The sequence below is a fragment of the Erpetoichthys calabaricus genome, chromosome 2 (assembly GCF_900747795.2).
Source record: "Erpetoichthys calabaricus chromosome 2, fErpCal1.3, whole genome shotgun sequence".
NCBI lineage: Eukaryota > Metazoa > Chordata > Cladistia > Polypteriformes > Polypteridae > Erpetoichthys > Erpetoichthys calabaricus.
Window position 1 is genome coordinate 340,747,865 of NC_041395.2, and position 24,580 is coordinate 340,772,444.

The window sequence follows — 24,580 nt, forward strand, 5'->3', positions numbered from 1 at the left end:
TGTCTGTCCAGCCCGGAAGTGAGAGGTGAAGTCGGGGTAAGGGCTCTACCTCCGAGTAAACAGAAATCTAAACGTCTACACGTGGAAGTGCGTGTGTCTGTTTGTCCGGCCCGGAAGTGCTAATACAGCATGAATTTATGTTAGGTTGAATGCCTAGACGGGGCTGGGTGGTCTCATGGCCTGGATCCCCTGCAGATTTTATTTCTTCTCCAGCTGTCTGGAGTTTTTTTTGTTTTTTTCTGTCCTCCCTGGCCATTGGACTTTACTTTTATTCTATATTAATTAGTGTTCTCTTATTTTCATTCTTATTTTGTCTTTTTTTTCTCTTTCTTCATCATGTAAAGCACTTAGAGCTACATTATTTGTATGAAAATGTGCTATATAAATAAATATTGCTGTTGCTGTTGAAGCTCAGAGATCCAGCAAGGCAGCCCCAAGTTAACAACTCAGAAGAAGAAAGTGACTCTGTTGCCAAAGTAAAACCGCTGAGAAAAGAGAGAAACTCTTACGCAGGTGAAATGATCACATCGGCAAAACGGTATCCCTTTTACTTTTCCTCCCGCCGCTAATACACAAGTGAGGCGAGCACGTCAGCACAACGAAACCTAGGAGGGAGATGCCCAGAGTAGTTCCTTTCAATTATGTGACATCTCTACATTTCAATTTTTTTTCTGACGATTTCAATAGTGTCTAGGACCCCCGGGCTTTTTACAGCACGGGCTTACACAGCTAGTATAAAATAATTTCTCAGCTGAGACCCTCCACCTGCATCCTTGACCCAATAACAACAAATTTTTTCAAAGAAGTATCCAGCATGCTAATTGATAGTATTCTTGACATAGTAAATTCATCATTAGATACAGGGGTCTACCCAGACTGTCTTAAGACTGCTGTTGTTAAACCCTCGCTCAAGAAAAATAATCTGGACTCCTCTGTTTTTGAAAATTTTAGACCTATTTCTAACCGGCCTTTCTTAAGTAAAATCCTAGAAAAGGCATTCGTTATGCAGCTAAATGATCACCTGAATAAACATTCTGTTCTTGATAAGTTTCAGTCAGGGTTTAGAACAAATCACAGTACAGAAACTGCACTCATTAGAGTACCAAATCACTAAATGTAAATGCAGACAGTGGCCGTTTATCTGTTCTCATCCTCTTAGATCTGAGTGCCACATTTGACACCATTGATTACAATATTCTTAGAAATCGCCTTAGTCAACAGGTGAGCTTCTCTGGCAGTGTCTTAAATTGGTTTGAGTCTTACTTAGCAGGTAGATAATTCTTTATTAGTTGTGGTAATTATACTTGAAAGACACACGATATTCTATATGGTGTTCCACAAGGATCTCTCCAGGGTCCACTGTTCTTTTCAATCTCAATGCTTCCATTCTACGAGGAGGCAACAAAAGGATGTTTTGTCTCTGGGCAGTAATGACGGCTCCTTCTAGAACACCTAGGGTTTTATGGTCATGGGTATGAAATTAAACTGCATCTGGTCCTGCAAGCGGTGTTCCTACTTACAGGGAAAACGTGGGGGTTGGTGGCAGGATTGGCACTCCAGCTACTGTAATAAATTTCATGTAGCTCCAAAATGGCAGACAAGACTGCCAGAGTAGCTCTACTGGAGCTATCCACAGGAATGTTGCTTGCATTATGAAGGGGATGGGGGAAAGCCCTTAGGAGTCTCATCCCGGGAAGAGTCAAAACTGAAAGCCAATGGGGTCAGGCCTGCTAGGGATCGGAACTGGTGTGGTGCTGAGGCATTGCCTGCTGCACAGCAGCACTTACTGTAGGTCCTAATTTGAGGTGGCCCATTCGGGTAGGCATGTGGAACATCTTGTCTCTCTCATGATGACCATCTTTCTCTCCTGTCAGAAGATCGTTGTAAACTCTGTATTTCAGTGATGGCACTCTCTGAGTTACGCAGACCTGGGACTGGCTGGATCTCTGTAGGAGGGAACACTTTTTATTGGTCTGATTGCTCTGATGCCTATCATAATCAGGGAATAGTTTTTGCTGTCTCAGGTTAAGGCACACTCTGGATTCCTTGTCTGTTGTCTCAGTGTATACTCCTACCGCGGTGAGTGATATCACGGTGAGGGGGAAATTCTATTCCCAGCTTTGTTTAGTGGTTGATGGGTACCTGCGAGGTGACACTCCTCTGATCATGGGTGACTTCAATGCGACCAATGGTACTGCTTCATCTCACAGGGTATCCTGGATATAATTGAGAGGAGTCAAAGCACATGGCTTGATGGCAGCTCCAGTTTGTACTGTGAATTGAGAAGGATTGCTACAAGGGCTCTGTGGGCAGATAAGGAGGCATTTGTTAAAGGAATCTGTGAGCAAGTGACACACCATCTATGGTCTAGTGACCCATGTCGTGTTTACAGGGGATTCAAAGCATTTCGCTCATCCGAATCTGTACAGACCGTGCGGGTGGTGGAACGGTCCTTACGGATGATGCTGCAGTTGTGACCTCCTGGGCTGGATACTTTGAGCAGCCGTTTAAACCTGGTCCTCCAGCTAGGACATTAGACATCTCTGGATCCACAGTTCTTGAGGCTGATCCTCCAATTATTTGTGAACCATCCAATCTCACTGAGATTGCACAGGTGGTCAACCAGTTGAAGGTAAGGAAGGCTGCAGCGACCTGTGGTATCTGGTGTGAACTTCTCCATGCTGGTGGCAAGGCTGTCCTCCTGGCATTGCAAGTAATCTTTGCTTCCATTTGGGAGATAAGCGTTATCCCAAAAGACTGGAAAATGGGACTATCTGGAAAGGGAAGGCTGATCGTCTTGATTGCGGCAACAAAAAAGGATAACACTGCTCTCGTTGCCGGGTAAGATCCTTGCTTGGGTCATCTTCAATAGGATCCCTGATCACTTACTCATCTTCCATCAACTGGGGCAGTCTGGTTATACACCTAAGAAGTCTACTGTTGACTACATCCTCACAATTACCTACAGCAGGGGTGTCAAACTCCGGGCCTGGAGAGCCGCAGTGGCTACAGGTTTTCATTCTAACCCTTTTCCTAATCAGTGAGTAGTTTTCACTGCTAATTAACTCCTTTTCCCTTCATTTCAATAGCCCTGTTTTTAAGGATTCAGTCCTCTGAATTGATTTGTTTCTTCATTAAACGGCAACCAAACAGAAATGAGACATGAAACGAGCCAACAGATGACCAGCTAAACTGGGATTTTAAACTCCAACCAATTTCACTCCAACCAGTCTCTTAATGAGAAGCTGATTTTTGCTGTTAATTAAGCCCATTATTTAATTCAATGGCTTGTTGCTGCTCTCATTCTGCCACAGCGTACATTTCCAAATCTGTTGATTTTTCTGTTTTTTCTGTCATATGGTGGCTTGTTTGATGTCTCATTATTGTTTGGCTACTAATTAAGGAAAAAGAGACAATTAAGGGGCCTGAGTCAAGTTAATTAAAACTAAAGCAAGAGAAGTTAATTAGCAGTAAAAACGGCTTACTAATGAAGAAGACGGTTAGAATAAAAACATGCAGCCACTGTGGCCCTCGAGGACTGGAGTTCGACACCTGTGATCTACAGTAGAACCTTGGACAACGAAGATGCTGGTGACACAATGATTTAATCACCTGACCAGTGAGAAGCCAACACTACCAATAATACTACCGCAGACACCAAGAAAGACACAAACTAATAGTATCTGCAATTGAAAAAAATACATCAAAATGGCAGAGTAATAATGATATTAATAAAGGTATAGTTTTGAAATTGGACTAAATTCAGTATATTTGAATGCAAAAACTGAATTCAACCACTTTCAAAATCATAACATTATGATCCAATAGAATTTGACATGTACAGTAGATGACTAGATGACTGGTGGAGAGGTGGTGTCACATTATTTGGCAATACGACATTGTATCTGCCTCATAAGGCGATTTCCCATCATGGGGACCTTCTTTCAGGAACCAGGGACATTTTACAAACTAAGGAACTTTTGCAGCATTCCCACCACGTGAACTCGGGCCATTTCTTATTACTTGTGCTATTTATAGCTCCTACTTCAGTGTGTGTACTGATTGTTCAACCAGGAACTATCATTGGTGAGGGTCGCGTGATGAATTGAGCTGATTGGTTGACCACAAACACTGGTGCCAACTTTGAACTCTCTTAGAAGTTTGGAGAATTATCATTGAATAATTCTCTAGATAATCTTAATAATTATTGGTACTTCACTCTGCATTATGGAGTCAATGGAGGCTCTGATCGGGGCTCTTGTTAGACTGAGTTTGGAGTCAGAGTGTCTAGGCTTGCGAGCGTCCTGGATAAAAAACAAGATCTGATATCCTCTGATGATGGAAACTCAACTGTAATTATGTTGTTAGACTCAAGCACAGCATTTGAAACTATTGACCATTCTATTTTACTGCACAGGCTAAAAAATGATATTGGGCTCACAGTCACTGTGCTCGCTTGGTTTAGATCTTACTTATCAAATCGATTCCAATACATACAGAAATGTGCTGACAGAACTCCATCATTATACACAGAAGTGAGATATGGTGTCCCGCAGGGCTCAGTACTCGGACCTTTACTGTTTTCACTTTACAGGCTTCCACTGGGATCTCTCATTAGGAAACAATGTTAATTTTCACTCATATGCAGATGACACCCAGTTATACCTTTCTTTTAGATCAAATGAAGTTTCTTCAATGTTGTCTTTAATTAGTTATGTTAGTGAATTAAAGGAGTGAATGGATGAGAACTACCTGTCTTTAAACACTGATAAAACAGAGATGTTAATTGTTGGAGGGAATGACGCTGATCGCAACAATATTTTGTTATCACTTAACTCAGTTGGAATCCCAATTAATTTTATTGAATCAGCCCACAATCTAGGAGTTATCTTTGACTCTAGCATGTCATTTAAAGCGTACATTACAAAGTTGTCCAAATCATGTTTCTTCCATCTTTTAAATGTTGGGAAATGAAGGCGCTTTCTAAATGTACAGGATTCTGAGGAATTAATTCATGCATTTACTTCTAGTAGGATTGACTACTGCAATGCGGTGTTCACTGGATGTTCAAATTGTTCTTTATACAGCCTCCAGTTAATCCAAAATGCTGCTATAAGAATTATTACAAGAACAGGAAAATACAAAGACGTAACTCCAGTTCTTAAATCCTTACACTGGCTCCCGGTTAAGTTTAGGGCAGATTTCAAAATCCTCCTTTTAACATAAAAAGACTTAAATGGCCAAGGTCCGGCTTACTTGTCTGAACTTATCATGACTTACAATGTGAACTCTACATTAAGATCTGAACATTCCAGGCTGCTTATGATTCCAAGTATTAATAAAATAACAATGGGAGGTTGAGCTTTTAGTTACAGGGCTCCTAAACTGTGGAGTGATCTACCTGCTACTATAAGAGATGACCCTTCAGTTTCAGCTTTCAAATCCTGGCTGAAGACTCACTACTTCAGTTTAGCACACCCTGACTAGAGCTGTTGATTAGCTGTGCAGACTCCATCTCTGTTGTTAGTCATTAGCACTAAAACATAAGTAATATGATAGTTATAATTTATTACTAACCCTCACCTATTCTGTTTCTCTTCTCAGTACTCAAATGTGGCACTGGCACAGGCAGGGCCTGTTAAAGCTCATTGCGGCACTTCTTGTGTGATTTTGGGCTACACAAAAAATAAATGGTATTGTATTGTATTGTACAATCTGACTATTCATGGAGAAATCTACCTCTGTTAATTAGGCTTCTCAAAAGCCAATAACCCAATTTCTCTAACAGGTATAAGGATTTACATGGCATTCTAGAAATCAGCTGCACTCTAGAAATCAGGTTTCTGTGAATAACTGGGTTATTGAAGTACATGTAAATGCAATGAATGTAACGTATGAAGACACACCCATAAAAGTGAAGAAACTGCAGTCTGAATGTAACCGTAGACTCTTAAAGATACCAAAATGGTTCTCAAGAGCAAAGCCACATGGAACCATTTTTGGCACCCAAAAACACCATCTATATGAAGGAACCAGAAAGACTTTTTGTTTATATTCATAACAGGCTCCATAAATACAATGAAGAGATGATAACAGATTTGTGTACTATCAATGGTTTCCCAAGGTTCCTTCCATTTTTTCCCTAATAGGGTTTATTTAGGGAGTTTTTCCTTGTCTTCTTAGAGAGTCAAGTCTGGGGGCTGTTAAAAAGTGGGCATGTTAAAGCCCATTGCGGCACTTCTTGTGTGATTTTGGGCTATACAAAAATAAACTATATTGTATTTTATTGTATCCAGGCCTTTAATGACCTCATGGGCACTGCCATCAGCAGCGTGTTTGTCTGCAGAGAGAGTGTTGACCTTGTCGAGAGGTTTACTTACCTTGGCAGTGACATTCATGTCTCTGGTGACTCTTCCTATGAAGTCAGAAGATGGATTGGGAGAGCATGGGGGGTCATGAGATCGCTGGAAATGGGTGTGTTGCACTCCAGATATCTATGCAAAAGGACAAAGGTTCAAGTTTTTGGAGTCCTGGTGCTTCCTGTCTTGCTATATGAAGACTGGACTCCTTTGGTACTCTGTCTCTTTGGAGAATCCTTGGGTACCGCTTGTTTGACTTTGTGTCTAACAAGCGTTTGCTCACAGAGTCCCGAATGAGGCACATTACCTGCATTGTGAGGAAGCGTCTGTTACGGCACTACAACAATGTGGCGTGATTCCCCCTAGGGTGATCTGGCTTGCAGGATCCTCATTGCTGAGGAACTGAGTGGCTGTACCAGGACAAGGCAGATAGATGGTCATTTCTGGATGTAGGGACTGGACTGTATGTCTACATGGGGGGTTGCCAACCAGGATCCCGAGCTGTTTTGTTGTGTGTTGGGTGCGGCTATGCGCTGTACCAGCAGATCATTGCCCAGAACATCACACTGCATTTGCTGGCTTGCCTTTTTCTCATGCACATACAACTGGCTGTCCACATGATCTAAAAGAAAACATGATTCATCAGACCAGACTACCTTATTCCATTGCTCCATGGTCCAGCACTGATGCTCACATGCTCATTGTAGGCACTTTCGACAGAGAACAGGGGTCATAATGGACACTATGACTGGTCTGTGACTACATGGCCCCATATGCACTTTGTCCTGACATCTTTCTCTCATGGCCAGTGTTAAGTTTTTCAGCAATCTTTAGCTACAGTACCTCTTCTTTGGGAGCACACCAGACGGGCTAGCCTTCACTCTGCACACGCATCATGGCCCTGTTGCCAGTTTACCTGTTGTCCATCCTTGGATCACTTTTGGTAGTTACTAACCACTGCACTCTGGGAATACCCCACAAGACCTGCTATTTTAGTGATGCTCTGACCTAGTTGTGTGGCCATCACAATTTGACCCTTATCAAAGACGTTCGGATCCTTATGTGTACCCGTTCTTCCTGCTTCCAAAACATCACCTTCAAGAGCTGACTGTTCACTTGCTGCCTAATATATGCCACCCTTAGACAGGTGCAATTGTAACGAGATAAGCCATATGATTCACTTCACCTGGCAGCGCTTTTAATGTGGCTGATTGGTGTAATGTAACACGATAAAATCAACCCTATGGGGTACCCATACTAAAAGAGGATGGACTTAGAGGGGTGACCCTCACCTTCACTACCTGCTTCTTGTTAGTAAAAAAATCTAGTAGCTAAAAACATAAGGACCAGTTTACAGCCAAGCCTAGGAGTTTGTCAAAAACCTCAGTGTGAATAACGGTGTTAAGCATCGAGTGAAATGTCAATTAAGATAATGTAATCATACATGTTTGGAGTGTATGTGTTTAAGCACTTCATAACGCTCCAGAGACCTGGTATTCTTGACTCGTCTGTTTTCCCTACAGGTACGCTGGTACTCGTCCAATACCAGAATTTGGGCATACAAACCATTCTAATATTTTCTAACAACAAACAGATATCAACGTCACAATCCATTTGTTTATGTAACATCAGTTATAATTGTCACTTTCTATTGCTTTGTTTCAGTCATTTGTATTTGCTGAGCTATGCTAGTGCACCCTGCACTGTGCACTTTCGATATTTGTGCTCAAATTCAGCCAAAATGAAATTGAAATAATTATATTTTATAACCAGGGAGGGCCTCTTTGTATCACTTCATACCTGAAGTAAGGTCGGGGCAAATCTCTGAGTTATCAAAATAGTATGTTCATATAGAGTATTGCATTTTACTACATTTTAATAGTGAAAAGTACTCATGTGGGACCTTAGAAAACCTCACAGTGCTATTTTCTTATAACTTGTGAGAAAAGAAAACATGTTGTGAGACCATGTTGCAAACGGCAAGTGGAGTTTTTAATTGACAGTTTAAAGTCTGGTTTATACTTACCATGTGAAGCAACCGATCAGATCACATGCATGGTGAGCGACCAAAACCCATTTCAACTTGTTTCAGCCTGTTCAATCAGAACGTCAATATTCTCCTAGTCAATAAATAACAGTGTTGCATAGCTAACAATGTCATAGCAAATGTATGTGAGACTCTGCTGATGAAAGGAGAGTTGTGTCTGCTATTACTGAGTTTAAGAAGAAGATAAGAAGAGGCAGGACCATCGTAATGTATGGGAACAATGGGCACTGGCTGGGGGCCATTGCTCGACAATGAGCCATTTCATTCAGGGAAGGGTGTTCTGTATATGAAATTGGTTATTTGGACTTTGAAATGGATCCTAATATGTGGACAAAAAAGAAATATTTTATCTTTAAAAATTAAGGTGCCATGGTGGATCTTCAGAGCAATGTCATAGGTGAATCACTTTTGACTGCCAAAAGAACTGTCCACATGAAGGTTCTAGAAAGAACCTTTATTTATTTAGATCCATTCCAAGCTCCCTATACAAAATAGCCACGACTAGATGGTAGCAGTTTTGTGAAATACCAGTAACTCATGATTTTTAACGGACTTTTGCTTCAGACAATAAAACAGGATAAATCCATGTTTTCTTAAGCTGGTAGTGTCCTGCTAAATAGCCTACCATACATTCAAGATGTCAGTTTTCACTGTTAGATTTAGGTTAGGGAAAAACAAGGTTCCCATTGTTTCCTGTCACATGGGTGCCCAGAGATGCATGGACCATCTCCACTCACTTTTTGGAAATTATTTACCTGAGGTCCCCTCACTTTTTATGCTTTTCGACAATATACTTGTAGTTTTTGCAGCCAGATTCTCTCTGTTAATTTTCTCTCCCTATTGAACCAGTAGTACTAGGGTGTTGAACTGTGTTAGCCATTATGAATGTAGTGAGAAGTCAAGCAAAATGACACCTTTTATTGGCTAACTAAAAAGATTACAATATGCAAGCTTTCGAGGCAACTCGGGCCCCTTCTTCAGGCAAGATGTAATCTTCTTGCCTGAAGAAGGAGCCTGAGTTGCCTTGAAAGCTAATTGAACCATTAAGGGTTATGTTAAGATTGTTGTTGTGGTGGTTAGTTTAGTAATTTAGTCCAGTGCTTAAGAATTTTTGGGTAAGGCTTAGGGTTAGGGTTAGGGTTATATATTAGAAAGCTTTTTCAAAGCATATAGAGCCAACATCCATATGCAAAGAAACCCTTCCCAGAATGAAATGGTGCTCTGTCAAGCAATCGTTCATTCGAGTAACCACACAATCCAGTAAAGAACCATAAAGTGCCATTAAAGAACCATTACTTTTAGGAGTGTATAGCAGGCGACCTAGCAGGATACCAACAGATCAAGAAACAGTGAGCTTAGCCTGTGTTATTTTATGCAGCAGCAAGTGTTTAATAACATCTGAGTGTTTTGCCAAAGGAGAACTCCAGAAGGGTACTTGTGCATGTAAACAGAGGTTTGCAAGAAACCAGGATTCTGCTTTAACCAGGTTACTTACCTTATCCCTGTTTTGTGTGGGCATGTAAATGCACTGAATGTGTTTCAGAATCTTCTCTTCTTATTCTTTATCGTTGTACAGTGATCCCTCGCTATATCACCCTTCGACTTTCGCGGCTTCACTCTATTGTGATTTTTTCTCATACGCGCTTACGTCACTACGCATGTGCTTTCTGAGAACTTTTATCTAAGCCCCACGATGGCTCCTAAATGTGCTGCTTTTTCTAAGCCTTCTGACAATGAAACTAAGCGCCGGATGAACATGCTTACCATCCAGGAGAAGATGAAACTCTTGGATATGATCAAAGATGGCAATACCCTACAAAAGCCTCCTCACGCATATGAAAAGACAGCGCCAGCAACTGCCTATCAAGATGTTCTTCAGCCGCGCACCCAGACACCCACTGCCTACTCCTAGTACTCCTTCAGCGGAAGAAGACAACGACGCACCTGCTGAAGATACTTCAACACCTTGTCACGCTTGGGTCGCAGATTTGCACAGAGACACAGGAGGTTGTAGAAAAAAAAGAGCTTTATTCAAAGCACTGCAAACAAACATTTGTCTCTTTGCAAAAGTTTAAACGTGCTCCATGACAAGTGAGAGATGACAGTTCCGCCAGGAGCAGAGAATGTCTGAGAGAGAGAGAGAAACAAAACAACCAATTCCAAAGCTGAGAGGCGCTGCACAGTACTTTTAAGTAAGCGGAGTACCGCATGAGAGGTTTATCGCGCGTTATAGCGCAAGTAAGAAGGGTAAGGAGCAATGTGAAGGTAGACTGTCAGCTGTTTCAGGGGTTTTCACAGGGGCGTCTGTGTCCTCTGAGGGTGCGATCAGCGCTCCAGCTTACAACCTGAAGACTCTCCTACTGAGCTCGTGCCTTCATAGGCTAGTGGTTGTGTGTAAGAACTGTGTGTGTGTATTTAAATGTACAGTACAATAATAATAATATGATATTTGTAACGTCTAATATGTCTTATTTTCTCTTATTTTGTCTAATATATTGGGTAATACGAGTGTAATGGTGACTAAAGGGTGCTATTTCATGTCTAAAGGGCTCTAATAATGTTAAAAAACATATTCAGAAGGTCATAAACAGGTTTTCTATACTCTAACTGTGAAAATACTCGATTTATAAATAAAGAATCCTACTTCGCGAAAATTCATTTATCGCGGTAGAGTCTGGAACGGATTAACCGTGATAAACGAGGGTTCACTGTACATAAATTAATTGCCTTTTGTGATGTGCTTCTCGTTCAGCAGATGATAGATAGATAGATAGATAGATAGATAGATAGATAGATAGATAGATAGATAGATAGATAGATAGATAGATAGATAGATAGATAGATAGATAGATAGATAGATAGATAGATAGGTTGGGAAGTATGCACTGGTACAACATGTTGTCTCATTTGGGACTCCATGTGCAACCACTCATTCAACACAAAGTCCAACCAGTTGTACCCAAGGATTCTCTGAAGGGCCACAGTACCAAAGGAATCCACTCTTCATCTCAGGTCACTGGATAGCGTTCATTTCTTGCAACCATATAGCAAAACTGGAAGCACCAGGACTGTAAAGACTTGGACTTGGACCCCTTGCAAAATATTGGGAGCACCACACTCCCCTTTCCAGTGACATCATAACCCCACATGCCCTCCCAATCTGTCTACTGACTTCATAGGAAGAGTCACTTTATTTGTACTGGGGGAGGGGGGGTTTGGCTTTTTATAGAAGTTGTTTATATAATGAAATATATAAATAGGTAAATAAGAAAGTAAGTATGTAAATAAATAAATAAATAAACACACACTCTTTTGTCTGAAGACACACCAGAATGACTGTAAAGTAAGAAAATTTAAAAAGACTTCTGACTTGGCAGTCCCAATTCCCTTGAGGCACTGTACAGTTATACTGCTGGTTGTATAAAGGACCCCTCAGTAATGTTTCTTGACACAATTCTACTTAATAATTAGCTGGCTGAAAGTCCTCTGTGTTGTTGTGTCAGAGAGAGGATGTGCAGCATTTTTCATAATGGCACACAATTTTGTCTTCATTCTCTCTTCCTCTCCTATCTCCAGGGTTTCCAGCATGTGTCCCATAACTGATCCTGCCCTTTTACTTAGGTTTTTAACCTGGTGGTTCTCTCACGAAGCGATGTTACTAGCCCAGCATACCACACTGGCTATCACAGAGTTATAGAAGATGTGAAGGATGTCACTCCCCAAATTAAAGGAACACGGTCTCCTAAGGAAGAAGAGCCTGTTCTGTCTTTTCTTCTTTAGTTCCTCTGTGTTCCGAGACCAGTCCAACCTGTCATTAATGTAGACCCTCAAGTACTTGTACAAGTGGACTACACCTATATCCACTCCTAGAATGGTGTCCAGACATAGAGGCTCTTTGATGGGGTGAAAGTCAATGACCAGTTACTTGGTTGTGCTGATGTTAAGTTGCAGACAATTTTCAAAGTTCTCCAGCTGACTTCTCTCCTTTGTCTCATCCCCCTTATCTATACTCCCCCCCCACCCATCCCATTAAGTGTAGAATCATCTGAGAATTTCTACAAGTGACATGACCTGCTGTTATATTTCTAGTCAGAGGTGGACAGAGTGAAGAGAGAATAAGACATGCCTGTTCCTTGTGGTGCTCCAGCGTTGCTCACAGAGTCCTTGAGTCTCACAAACTGTGTTCTGCCTGACAGATAGTCCATCATCCAGGACACCACAGGCTCGTCCATTTGCATATTTCTGAGCTGGCCCCTTCATTTATTATCTAATTGATAACTCTAATATGATTCTGTGAGTTGGTATGAATCTGTGTGCTCATCCATGAACTCATGTCCCATCCAGTCTTATGACTGGTACTGTCAAGATAGATTATATCTAACCCTGACACCATGTGGTAAAATTAAGTATGGAAAATGAAGGAATGGACGTATTTGTGTAATATGTTGGGAAGATTCACAGACTGTTATATAAATTTTTCTAACGTCACTGGTGTTTTCTTTCTTCTTCCTTCCTTCATACACAATATCAAGGTAAGTGGCCCATTGAATATAACAAAATCATACTAGTACAATAGCTGGGCACATGTTGGCAAAGCAGTGGTGACTTGGACACCTTCTGAAAAAGTCCGAGGCGAGTCTATCTCAATTTGTTTCATTGCTGAGACTGTAGAAAGGATAAGACATATTAAAAAAATAAAATCTGAAGGAAACAAAAAGATGAGTTCATTTGGCCCTGGTCTCATTTCACCCACTGGTCTTTCAGGTACCAGTCTGAGCTGAGATGCATAATTGTGACAGTAGGAAGGCACAAGCTTTGTCCATTGAGTAAGGGTAACTATATATAAAATAAAGAATAATCTGAGAATTTTTACAAGTGACCTGACCTGTTGTTATATTTGTAGTTGGAGATGCACAGAGTGAAGAAAAAAACAGACAGGCCTGGTCCTTGTGGTGCTCCAGTGTTGCTCACAGAGTCCTCGAGTCTCACAAACTGCCGTCTGCCTGTCACTGCTGTTCTTTTCCTTTCTGCCAATATTGCAGTTATCTTTTGGATTCTCAATTACTTTGTGGCTACTGTCACACACGTTCGCATGGGAGGAAGCTAGAAGGACCAAAAGAAGGTAATTCCAAGCCAGGCCAGGCGGTGGCAGGGTGCAGTAAACCTTTCTCTTTTATTCCTGCAGACCAGACACGGGAAATTCTGCCTGGCCCCGATGACCTCACTGTCAGTTCCACCCCTGCTGACCTCACTTCCACCGACCTGCCTTAATAGCAAGACAACTTCCCACTTTGCATTCAGTTTTGTTTTGGACTCAACCTGTACACTTCTGTGCTACCAAACCTCAATTTTTGCAGCTTTATTCAAGTATACGGGTGGCTGCCCCAAACATCTTTTTGTATCGAGGTCTTTCATTTTACACTGCCTACCATTTTTTGAATTTCAAAAACATATCAGGTCATAAGGTTTCGATTAAGATGAAGATCAAGATTCTTGCCACACTAGTTTATGAATAATCACATAACAGACATATAGTTCTTAACATTTTAATTTTTTTATATAAGATAGGTGCTGATTAAGTAAAAAAAATACAATTTGAAAAGCTTACAAACCAAGCAATTGACGTGCTGTATGGTCGTCGCAGACGCCAATCTCTTTCACCGTAGGTTTTGAATCAAAGGCCATAAAGAGAGGAACGTGGGGTACTGTTGGAAGATTTGGGGACTGTTTGGGAAATTCTGGGACCCTCAAAGGCCTGTGTGCAAGCATAGTGGTTGACAAGCTTGATTTGCCATGCTATTTGAAGTCACATAATCACTCGTAGAAATATGTGTCTTTATTTAATCTTCTTTTGGGAAAAGCACACCTAACATGGTCTGCATAATCATTAAGCTGGCAGTGCTCAGCATTGTAATAATTAATAGATGGATAAGATAGTCAAGCTAATGGAAAAACTTCCATCTATCCATCCATTTTAGGAGGCCCAGACCCCTCATAGACCCCGTGATCATCAAAGGTGACTGTGTGCAGATGGTGCAGACCTATAAATATCTGGGAGTGCAGCTGGATCATAAATTAGACTGGACTGCCAATACTGATGCGCTGTGCAAGAAAGGACAGAGCCGACTATACTTCCTTAGAAGGCTGGCGTCCTTCAACATCTGCAATAAGATGCTGCAGATGTTCTATCAGACAGTTGTGGCGAGCGCCCTCTCCTACGCGGTGGTGTGCTGGGGAGGCAGCATTAAGAGGAAAGACGCCTCACGCCTGGACAAACTGGTGAGGAAGGCAGGCTCTATTGTTGGCATGGAGCTGGACAGTTTGACATCTGTGGCAGAGCGAAGGGCGCTCAGCAGGCTCCTATCAATTATGGAGAATCCACTACATCCACTGAACAGGATCATCTCCAGACAGAAGAGCAGCTTCAGCGACAGACTGCTGTCAATGTCCTGCTCCACTGACAGATTGAGGAGATCGTTCCTCCCCCAAACTATGTGACTCTTCAATTCCACCCAGGGGGGTAAACGTTAACATTAAACATTATACAAAGTTATTGTCTGTTTTTCACCTGCATTATTATCATTCTTTAATTTAATATTATTTATTGTATCAGTATGCTGCTGCTGGAAAATGTGAATTTCCCATTGGGATTAATAAAGTATCTATCTATCTATCTATCTATCTATCTATCTATCTATCTATCTATCTATCTATCTATCTATCTATCTATCTATCTATCTATCTATCTATCTATCTATCTATTATCCCACCTGCTATATCCTAACTATAGGGTCACGGGGGTCTGCTGGAGCCAATCCCAGCCAACACAGGGCACAAGGCAGGAAACAAACCCCGGGCAGGGCGCCAGCCCAATGCAGTGGAAAAACTTACTTCATGTATTTTATTTTGTTTTATATGTCATCTTTATACTTAATTTGATTAGTTAAGTCTAAATAGGAGGAAATGAAACACACTTTGGCTTATGTCAGCTTCGCTGGGTTTGACAAGTACAGTCCAAAATGGACTTGAGGTTTTCTCAAGGATATGATGTTTATTCTGATAAATGGGTTGTTTATTTTGTGAATTAGCAATTATAAGATACGTACATATTAAATGTAAATTATTAAATGTCAAAGAAATTGTAGAAAAGGTCATGTCTGGAGACAAACGAGGCATACACACGATCATCAAAGCTAGGGTCTGTGTGAGTAACAATAAAGAAAAATCCTTGCTTTGGACAACTAACTAAATAAAAATTTTCAAAACAAAACAGTTTCCTTCACATTATCTGAACAAATATGGTCATTGCACCGTCAATTCCAGTAGTGCAGTCTGCTAATTTTCTTAAATGAAACAGTGATAAAACAGAGGTTCTTCTGGCAGGAGAACTAAGTCTGTTTTAGATAAATGTGTTAATATTTCATTGACTATTGATAATTCTCTAATATCTTCTTCTTTCTAGGTTATAAGAGCTTAGGTGTTATTCTTGACAGTACTTTAAAATTCGAGGCACATATCAATGTTACTCGGTCTGCATATTTCTGTCTATGTAATATCAGCCATTTTCAGCTACCAGCACTGCTATTCTTGTTTATGCTCTGGTTACATCTTCTATTGGTTATTGTAATTCTATCTTTGCGGGTCTTCCTCACAAATCCTTTACAAACTGCAATTGGATCAGAATGCTGCAGCTCGTGTTATTACCAGAACCTCTTCCACAGAACACATTACTCCAGTCCCTCAGCAGCTTCATTGGTTCCCTATTAAATATTACATTGATTTTAAGATTCTGCTTATTACTTACAAGACCCTCCATAATTTGGCATCTCCTAATCTTTCTGATCACATCTCCATTCCTTCTCGTACCCTTAGATCTTCTTCCTCTATCAATCTTATTATACAGGGAGAGTCACTTTAAAGAGGCATTGAATATTCTGTTGTAATTCCTGTTAGGATGAAGAAATCTGAACCAAAAAAAAATACGCTCTATACCTTGCCGTGTGTGTAATTGATTGCATTACATGTGATACTGGAAGTGGTTTCCGTTTTGTGCCAGACACATTTCGACGCTGCGCTCCATTTTCCTGAATGTATCTGCAAATGTCTCGGTAGAATAGCAATTTCACATTGGATGTTTTACTTCAAATCTCCCATGGTGTGAGGCTTGCTCCGATAGATTTTTCCTTTGTGCATACCCAAAAGGAAGAAGTCTGGTGGTGTCAGATCTGGTGACCGTGGTGGCCACAGCCCCTTTGAAATTACCCTGTTGCCAAAGAAGGATTCAATTTCTGCCATGCTCCTTGCCGATGTGTGACACGTTGCTCCATCATTCTGGAAGTAACATTCCGTTAACTCACGATCATCCAGTTGATTCTGACACCACTTACATGAATTGGTGACCCAATAGGTTCGCGCCATGAAGACGTTCTGCTCAATACTGTACACCGCCATCCCGATGAGAAGTCGAATGACTGAGTGACGGGGTATGGGCGGTAGGCACCCAGAAGTTGCAAACGGAGGTTAAAAGTCACGACGGCTGTCCGACACCTACCTCATTTTGCCAATGGAAGAGCATCCCGGCTTGTTTAAAGCTCCATATACCGAGGAGCACTTTGCATGTTGTTTTGTCCTAGCAAGAGTTATTACAGAATATTCAGAGCCTCTTTCGAGTGAATCTCCCTGTTCCTCCTGCTCGCTTGACTACCGTGGGGTTTAGAGCTTTCAGTCAAGTAGCCTCTCGCCTCTGGAACTCTCTCCCATAAGACATTCGTAATATCGACTCTCTTCCTACCTTTAAATCTCTTCTTAAAACACATCTTTTTAAGCTGGCTTATTCTGTCTGATAATTTTAGCTGATAAATTCAAATTCAATTTTATTATTCTATTTATTCTGGTTTTATTGTACTGTAATATTTTATTAATTTTATATTGTGATTGTTGTTATTAATGTGCTCTGTAAGGTGTCCTTGTGTGCCTTGAAAGGTGCCTATAATAAAATAAATTATTATTTTATTATATTAAAAAAATTAGGTAAATTCTTACCGAACCTCTTCAACCAATAAAATTAAGGAAAAATCCATTCCAGCAGCAGTAATTGGTTAATTGCTTAAGGGAGTGTCTGAAACGAAAACCTGCAGTCACTGTGGCCCTCCAGGATTTTTATTTTTGGTACCCCAGAGCGGTACGGGTGGGAGAGTTGTGGAGAGACATTTGTTTTAATTCTCTTACAATTTTTCTTGTTTGCAATACTTGATTAAAATTGATTTATATGACAACACACACGTGTAAATGGGAGACGGTTTACATGTTCAAAAGTAAGTGTTTTTCAGGGGTTACCGCTGTCCAGTAACAATCTCTCCGTTTCTCCCTCTGCAGACCCACATCAGAACCCACCTTTTAATGACATCACTTCCGCCTCCCAAAAGCCCACTTGATGATGACAACACTTCCGGTTCTGGCTCACTCAAGATCCCACCTGTTCCTGTTCTCATTATATAAATCTGCCTCAGTTCCGTTTGAACTTCTGTCTGTAAAGTTTTTGCATTTTTCTTCAAGTATACGGGGATACAATTCCTCAAACCTTTATGTTCGTGATTGAGTCTTATTGTAATGAATGATGACTTTTTAAAAAATTTAATAACAAACCTGCTTACAAAGAATGCAAGTAAACAAACAGAAAAACGTTAAACATGGATTATGGTTTCCCAAGTGACCATAGGTGAGGGTAGGAACATAGATCGTCCGGTAAATTGAGAGCTTTGCCTTACGGCTCAGCTCCTTTTTCACCACTATAGACTGATGCAGAGCCCGCATCACTGCGGACGCCGCACCGATCCGCCTGTCGATCTCACGCTCCATTCTTCCCTCACTCGTGAACAAGACCCCGAGATACTTGAACTCCTCCACTTGAGGCAGGATCTCGCTACCAACCCTGAGAGGGCACTCTACCCTTTTCCGGCTGAGGACCATGGTCTCGGATTTGGAGGTGCTGATTTCCATCCCAGCCACTTCACACTCAGCTGCAAACCGATCCAGAGAGAGCTGAAGATTACGGCCTGATGAAGCAAACAGGACAACATCATCTGCAAAAAGCAGTGACCCAATCCTGAGTCCACCAAACCGGACCCCCTCAACACCCTGGCTGAGCCTAGAAATTCTGTCCATAAAAGTTATGAACAGAATTGGTGACAAAGGGCAGCCCTGGCGGAGTCCAACTCTCACTGGAAATGGGTTCGACTTACTGCCGGCAATGCGGACCAAGCTCTGACACCGATCGTACAGGGACTGAACAGCTCTTATGAGGGGGTCCGGTACCCCATACTCCCAGAGCACCCCCCACAGGATGGTGGTCATGAGCTATGGGTAGTGACCGAAAGAACGAGATCGCGAATACAAGCGGCTGAAATGAGTTTCCTCCGCAGGGTGTGTGGGCCTTCCCTTAAAGAGAGGGTGAGAAGCTCAGTCATCCTGGAGGGGCTCAGAGTAGAGCCGCTGCTCCTCTGCATCGAGAGGAGTCAGATGAGGTGGCTCGGGCATCTGATCAGGATGCCTCCTGGACGCCTCCCTGGTGAGGTGTTCCGGGCACGTCTAACCGGGAGGAGGCCCCGGGGAAGACCCAGGACACGCTGGAGGGACTATGTCTCTCGACTGGCCTGGGAACGCCTTCGGATTCCCCCGGAAGAGCTAGAAGAAGTGGCTGGGGAGAGGGAAGTCTGGGCATCTCTGCTCAAGCTGCTGCCCCCGTGACCCGACCTCGGATAAGCGGAAGGGGATGGATGGATGGATGGATGGATGGATGGATGGATGGATGGATGGATGGATGGTTTCCCAAGTACGAGCCAATGAGAATTTCTTTATTTCTTGTTTTATTGCTCCAAATGGGTTGTGAATATTTTGTGAGATCCAAAATTGAGGACAAGAGACAGGGGACTGGAGATTATTTCCTGTTAGTGTCATCACACTCTGGACCCCCTTTATCGTATTGTTGTTTCTCATATAATTGAGAGTAATGAAAAGAAGCGTTTTAATAGATGAAGTAGAACAGCGTTTCTCAACCTTTAAGTATTTGCGACCTGAGTTTTCATAACAGTTTTAATCGCGCCCCCCTAACGTTTTTTTTTAAAGGAGCCCACTAATACCAATTTGTTCTTTTTTAATTAATGATATATCATAGATGCATATTTTATTATACCTACTTAACTTTTATCGATATTTATCTAAATCTATATTTATTTTTCTAGTATCAGAATGTAGTTTACGTTAATTTTTTCACATCTTCGCACCCCCCCCCTTTTTGTTACTTCGTGCCCCCCCTAGGGGGGCCCGCCCCACAGATTGAGAACCACTGAAGTAGAACATGGAACAAGCATCTCAACAACAACAGACATTTTGGAAATATATTTTTAATCACATTTTAATTCAGAGCAGTAAACATTTTCTTAAGGTAGAAATTGTTTCTGAAAACATAGACACCTAAGATGCAGGAATAAGGTTGGACTGTCACAGTCAAAGTAACTGAAAAGTAAAAGTTCTCAAAGGGTCAGTCGGCTCCACATCTGTTAACAACTTTGCTCTTCTTCTGTTCTGACCACAACCTGCTCTTATTTTCTTTTAATGCATTGAGACAATCAAAACACCAAACATCCTAATGAGAAGGATGAAACTAATGAGTTTATCGCTCCTTAAATTTCCGCTTTAATGACATACAGTAATCCTCCGCTCTTTCACGGTTCAGCTATCGTGCCCCCGCTATATCGCGGAAAAATTCAATAAGTACATCCTACCTGTAGTGCACTTTGCAGCCAATTCATAACAAAGCATACGGTTTTCAGCAGACAAAGAGTTTCGTGTTACAGCACTCAGATGATTTCTTACAAAGCCCGTTACTGGCTGAAAGAGGAGACTCAACCAATCAGAGCGGATTTTATTCTCTTGGGCTCTGATTAGCTGCTGTTAACGTGGTGTTATCTCGCAAGAACAGCGAGCGTGGGTCCCCGACGAATCGCGTATCACGTACCTTGCTTGTGGTCCGACTTTTCTAAGCAAACGTTTGTGAACTTTTCATTTTGTTTTAAGCCCTACAATGGCTCCCAAGTGTCCTGCATCTTGTAAGTCTTCTGGTAGCAGTGAGCCTAAGCAACAGAGGAAGACCTTGACCATGCAGGAAAAGGTAAAATTGATGATGATTATTATTATGTTACTCATATTTTTAGCCTGACATCCGTGTATCATATGTGTATCCAAAGTGTGTTTTAATAAGTTTACATGTGTTTAAAGCGTGTGGGAGGGGTATTTTAAGGCTTAAACTATAAAAAAAATGTGGTCTTTCTATATCGCAGATTTTCACCTATCGCAGGTGGGTCTGGAACGTAACTTCTGCGATAGGCGGGGGATCACTGTATTAGGTTTGAAAGTGGAGCTTTCAATATTTCACTCTCTGTGAATGGACTCCTGTAGATTTTAATGCAAAAAATAATCAAAAGTAATCTAACTGTGGTTTTCAAAGCAGCCTCAATCTCCATCTGATTCTCACCACCATATACATGGTCAAAATCAATTTTTCGGAAACGCGGTTACGGCCTCCTCCCAGTAAGTTCTCCTCTTTTCACCCAAATCCACTGTGGTGACAACTCATAAAGATGCTTAGAGCTCTGAAGGAGGAAGACGTTCGTATCGGACCACCTTTGACATTTTTATCTTATAAATCACGACACCGGCCACAGAGGCTACAGTGGCCACAGCTGCAATGAAGCCCATCACAATGACAAGGGTGTTTTCATTCAGACTAAGCTCTGTAAAGAAATAAAAGGAGAGAAGAGAAGAATTAATCGCTGAAATGAAATGAGCACACTGGTACAGACATACAGTGCATCCGGAAAGTATTCACAGCGCATCACTTTTTCCACATTTTGTTATGTTACAGCCTTATTCCAAAATGGATTAAATTCATTTTTTTCCTCATAATTCTACACACAACACCCATAATGACAATGTCAAAAAAGTTTACTTGAGGTTTTTGCAAATTTATTAAAAATAAAAAAATTGAGAAAGCACATCTACATAAGTATTCACAGCCTTTGCCGTGAAGCTCGAAATTGAGCTCAGGTGCATCCTGTTTCCCCTGATCATCCTTGAGATGTTTCTGCAGCTTAATTGGAGTCCACCTGTGGTAAATTCAGTTGATTGGACATGATTTGGAAAGGCACACACCTGTCTATATAAGGTCCCACAGTTGACAGTTCATGGCAGAGCACAAACCAAGCATGAAGTCAAAGGAATTGTCTGTAGACCTCCGAGACAGGATTGTTTTGAGGCACAAATCTGGAGAAGGTTACAGAAAAATTTCTGCTGCTTTGAAGGTCCCAATGAGCACAGTGGCCCACATCAACCGTAAGTGGAAGAAGTTCAAAACCACCAGGACTCTTCCTAGAGCTGGCCGGCCATCTAAACTGAGCGATCGGGGGAGAAGGGCCTTAGTCAGGGAGGTGACCAAGAACCCGATGGTCACTCTGTCAGAGCTCCAGAGGTCCTCTGTGGAGAGAGGAGAACCTTCCAGAAGGACAACCATCTCTGCAGCAATCCACCAATCAGGCCTGTACGGTAGAGTGGCCAGACGGAAGCCACTCCTTAGTAAAAGGTGCATGGCAGCCCACCTGGAGTTTGCCAAAAGGCACCTGAAGGACTCTCAGACCATGAGAAAGAAAATTCTCTGGTCTGATGAGACAAAGATTGAACTCTTTGGTGTGAATGCCAGGCGTCACGTTTGGAGGAAACCAGGCACCATCCCTACAGTGAAGCATGGTGGTGGCAGCATCATGCTGTGGGGATGTTTTTCAGCAGCAGGAACTGGGAGACTAGTCAGGATAAAGGGAAAGACGACTGCAGCAATGTACAGAGACATCCTGGATGAAAACCTGCTCCAGAGCGCTCTTGACCTCAGACTGGGGTGACGGTTCATCTTTCAGCAGGACAACGACCCTAAGCACACAGCCAAGATATCAAAGGAGTGGCTTCAGACAACTCTGTGAATGTCCTTGGCCCAGCCAGAGCCCAGACTTGAACGATTGAACATCTCTGGAGAGATCTTAAAATGGCTGTGCACCGACGCTTCCCATGAGTGGCCCAGCCACTCCTTAGTAAAAGGCACATGGCAGCCCACCTGGAGTTTGCCAAAAGGCACCTGAAGGACTCTCAGACCATGAGAAAGAAAATTCTCTGGTCTGATGAGACAAAGATTGAACTCTTTGGTGTGAATGCCAGGCGTCAACGTTTTGGAGGAAACCAGGCACCATCCCTACAGTGAAGCATGGTGGTGGGCAGCATCATGCTGTGGGGGATGTTTTTTCAGCAGCAGGAACTGGGAGACTAGTCCGACTGCAGCAATGTACAGAGACATCCTGGATGAAAACCTGCTCCAACCTGATGGAGCTTGAGATATCAAAGGAGTGGCTCAGGACAACTCTGTGAATGTCCTTGAGTGGCCCAGCCAGGCCCAGACTTGAATCCGATTGAACATCTCGAGAGATCTTAAAATGGCCAAGGATAGGTGTGCTGCAAAGAGGAATGGGCGGAAACTGGCCAAGGATAGGTGGCCAAGCTTGTGGCATCATATTAAAAAGGACTTGAGGCTGTAATTGCTGTCAAAGGTGCATCAACAAAGTATTGAGCAAAGGCTGTGAATACTTATGTACATGGGATTTTTTTTTTTTATTTTTAATAAATTTGCAAAAACCTCAAGTAAACTTTTTTCACTTTGTCATTATGGGGTGTTGTGTGTAGAATTCTAAGGATAAAAAATGAATTTAATCCATTTTGTAATAAGGCTGTAACATAACAAAATGTGGAAAAAAGTGATGTGCTGTGAATACTTTCTGGATGCACTGTATTTAAATAAATAAATGTGCAGTAGGCTACGGCAGTGAAGGGCATGTGATGGCCATGGTGTTCAGATTCCATCTGTATCTGAAGACTACAGAGAAAGATAAAGGAAGGAAGAGAAAATTAATGAAGGCAATATTTAAATATGTACATTGATAAAGGATGTGCATCATTTTTAGGACTGTAAAATTGTTTTCATGGTCATGTGGGGATGGTTTTGGTAAAACATGAAGTTATATTTAAGGTGCCATATATTTGTTATGAAAAGAGATTTGTGATAAAGCCCAGTGTGTATGTACAGGAACGACTAATGTGTTTTAAAATGCTTTCTGAAGGTTTTCAGTATGAAATACAAAATACTAAAGGTAAACTGGTTGTTTTCTATTGTGTTTTACCAGTGTTCCCATGCACAATAAGCAATGTATATTCTTAAACTTGCTTAATCAAGTTCAGACTAATGATAATAATAATGATAATAACCTTATTAATACAGCTCCTTTGAAAACACAAAATAAAACAAACAACTCCAGCAAAGGAAATACGTAGAAATAAAAACAAATGCCAAAAGCAGGTAAAATGATTAAAAATAATAGAATATAATCAGAAATGGGTGGCAAGGTGGCACAGTGGTAGTGCTGCTGCCTCACTATAGGGATACCAGGGTTTGCATCCCAGGTCCTCCTTGTGTTGAGTTTGCATGTTCTCCCCAAGTCTCCATGGGTTTTCTCCGGGTACTCCGATATCTTCCCACTACCCAGTGACATGCAGGTAAAGAGTGTGAGTTTGGTGTGTGGATGTGTGTGTGTATTGAGCCTGCGATGGACTGGCACCCTGTCCAGGGTTTGCTTTTGCCTTGTGCTCTATGCTACCTGGGATGGGATCAGCTGACAGTAACTGGTTCCAAACTCTAGGAGGTCATCACAGAAAAACCTTTGTCACCTTGAGTCTTCAGTTTAGATTTTGGAACAATAAGTAGGCCTTCGTCTGACAACATTAAGGGTCTCATTGTTTGATACAGTGTCAGCAATTCCATAACATAATTGTGAGCAAAGCCTTAAAAGTAACCCATATAATTTTAAAATGAATTCAGTATTAAATTGGAATGCCAAAATAGGAGAAATATGAACTTGACATTGGCACCTAGCGAGAAGTCCAGCTGCAGCGTTCTGTACTGCTTTGAAGCCAAACAAGAGAAGAACTGCTAATCATAGCAAAATCAGAATGGCAACAATCAAGATGAGATGTGGTAAAAGTATAAATAATCTTTTCAGCGTCTTCAAATTATAATGAAACCCTT

General features: G+C 41.6%; 2 protein-coding genes and 1 long non-coding RNA gene across 8 annotated transcripts in view; 1 reads left to right on the forward strand and 2 right to left on the reverse strand.

Annotated features, from left to right (window-relative positions):
• The window catches only part of LOC114647356 (uncharacterized), a 289,364-nt gene that overhangs the window by 97,822 nt on the left and 166,962 nt on the right, over positions 1-24,580 (reverse strand). The window lies entirely within an intron of this gene.
• The window catches only part of LOC114647358 (probable pancreatic secretory proteinase inhibitor), a 161,537-nt gene that overhangs the window by 19,266 nt on the left and 117,691 nt on the right, over positions 1-24,580 (forward strand). The gene's annotated exons all lie outside the window — the stretch shown is intronic.
• LOC127526767 (uncharacterized) lies at positions 19,239-21,081 on the reverse strand. Its single transcript, XR_007934201.1, has 2 exons — positions 19,770-21,081; positions 19,239-19,455 (listed from the first exon to the last, which is right to left on the reverse strand). It is a non-coding gene; the product is annotated as an uncharacterized LOC127526767 (long non-coding RNA).